The 2500-nt window shown below is 40.3% G+C and overlaps 1 pseudogene; it reads left to right on the top strand.

Annotated features, from left to right (window-relative positions):
- LOC137971475 (uncharacterized) overlaps positions 1-2082 on the top strand; it is a 15997-nt pseudogene extending 13915 nt beyond the window's left edge.
- The last annotated feature ends 418 nt before the right edge of the window (positions 2083-2500 follow it).

Genomic DNA, 2500 nt, shown 5'->3' with positions numbered 1-2500 from the left:
AACAGTACAAGTTCCCTCGGAGACTGAAATGAACACCCTTTATGAAAGTCTAGATAAATCAAAAATTAAACCAGTGGCTTTAAGTCTTATCAAGCCCTACTCTGACCAGTTTGTATCAGAAAGCAGCAGTATCCAAACAATCCCAGACCTTTTTGACAATGACAATTTAAACCTCACATACACTGATTTACTAAAGAAGTGCTTTAATGTAGAAATTTGCTTGTCAAGTAAAGACATTGCACAAATTGAGATACACAAAGCCAGGCAAAGGGGAGTGCATTTTTTCGACATAGAGCGGGTCGTATTGGTGCGTCAATGAGTGGAGCAGTCTGCCGGACAAACCCAGCACAGCCATCACAATCACTGATCAAGACAATCTGCTATCCAAATTTATTTCAAGTAAACACAAAAGCAGTGATTCATGGGTGCAAACATGAAGCCGACGCAATTAAAGCCTATGAAGAAGAAATGAAAAACAGTCATGATGACTTTAAACTCTCGCAGTGTGGCTTAGTTATCAACCAAGAGTACCCTTGGATTCATGCCACCCCAGACTTCTTAGTATCTTGCTCATGCTGTGGACTGGGGTGCGGAGAGGTCAAATGTCCTATTTGTATTGACCGATGTGACTTTGACAGTTATGTTTTGAAGAAGATTGCTTGCCTGGAAAAGGTAACCGGTAATTTCCAGCTGAAACGAAACCACAACTAGTTTTTTCAAGTTCAACAACAGCTTTTGACATTACCTGAACGGAAGTACAATGATTTTGTTGTTTGTGCTTTTGACAGTTCTCACCGTGCAACAATTACCAAAGAGAGAATTTACCCTGACCATGGTCACTAGAAAGAGGTTTTGCCAAAACTTACGACTTTCTGGAGAACATGTATTTTGCCTGAACTTTTAGGCAGATGGTACACAAGGAAGTGTGACATTTCTATGAGATACCACAAGCAGGTGTTGGAATTTGTTTCTGCAGAATGCCATCATGTGGAAACACTGTGAAATGTGGAAACCCCCACTGCCCATTTGTTGAATTTCATCCCTCGTGCTTAGCAATCTCAACCCCGCTACCAAGGGTGTGGTACTGCCCACACTGCTGCAGGCTACCACAGTTTAAGCGGTCGAAAAAAGGAAAAGAGAAATCTCCAAAAATAATGGCTAAGGCTTTATCTCTCGACAGTATTTGTATTTGCCAAGCAGTGCCACAGCAATCTGACAAATTACTTGAGTGCCACAGCGATGATTGCCAGAGTGGATAATTTTTTCACTTGACCTGCCTTGGTTACAAGAAATTGCCCAACAACAGCAAGACAACCTGGAAATGCACCGATTGCAAAACAAAACATGCAAAGCCATTTCATGCCAGCACCGCAGTTGCAGGGACATGTCAGGAAACCCCAGTTGCACCTACCACTTGTTCTTCTCAATCTCATGATAATAAACCCACGTCCTATGAACTTGACAATGCACAAGAATCTTATCATGACAGTGAAGAGGAATGTGCTGATGACGTGGAGGTTACTATGGTTACAACTAGTGAATCTGAACGATATCGTCCACATCGTCTTGATGAACAAGATTATCAGCTTATTATGTCCCCCCCATGGTTGGCTTGATGGTGCAATTATCCACAGTGCACAGGTACTTTTGCAGAAAATTAACCCTTTGATTGAAGGTTTTCAGCGTCCTACATTAGGTCCAGTGCGAAATTTTAATGTAGTTTCTGGTGAATTTGTACAGTTATTGCATACAGGACACAATCACTGGGTTTGTGTTCGTTCAGTAGGATGCCTTCCCGGAACAGTCAGACTGTTTGACAGTCTATATCATGACATCATCTCACAAGAAGTTGAAGATCAGGTCAAAGACTTAGTATTAGCAGATAGCTTCCTGAAACTCGAGTATGCACCCTGCCAACAGCAAAGAAATGGAAGTGACTGTGGCGTTTTTGCTACTGCTTTTGCGACAAGTCTTGTATTTGGATCCAATCCACAAAACCTGAATTTTGACATTACAAAAATGCGACCACATTTAGTGGCCTGTCTTCAAGCTGGTTTGATGTCTCAGTTTCCATCGTTTTAAATTTTAGTGACTTACAAGAACCGTTGCAATAATTGCAGCATTAAATTTTTTTTAGCTACCTGGACAGCTATCTCACATTGTAAACTAAATAGTTTTTGAGACACACAAAAAAGCTTCAGGTGTTATTGCTATTTATTTACAAAATAAACTGTTTCAACAAATTGGCCTTTCATTGCTTTACATATCGTAATCCCCTTAACCCTTCACTCCCAAGATCTGAAATTCAATTCTCCTAACTGATGACCATACAAATCTTTGTTCTCTGTTCTTGAGAATTTGGTGTAACATAAAGACACTTTCCCATAGTTGATAATTTTCCAAATTCTCACCACCTGTCTCTTTGGCAGAGTAGTAAAATTGTTAGGAGAATTTATTTGCTAGTCATTCCTGGGAGTGAAAGGTGTAAGTTATAATTTTC

Source organism: Montipora foliosa, chromosome 9 (assembly GCF_036669935.1).
Source record: "Montipora foliosa isolate CH-2021 chromosome 9, ASM3666993v2, whole genome shotgun sequence".
NCBI classification, from domain to species: Eukaryota; Metazoa; Cnidaria; class Anthozoa; order Scleractinia; family Acroporidae; genus Montipora; species Montipora foliosa.
The sequence above is the reverse complement of the archived record's forward strand: the minus strand, read 5'-3'. Positions and strand labels throughout refer to the sequence as shown.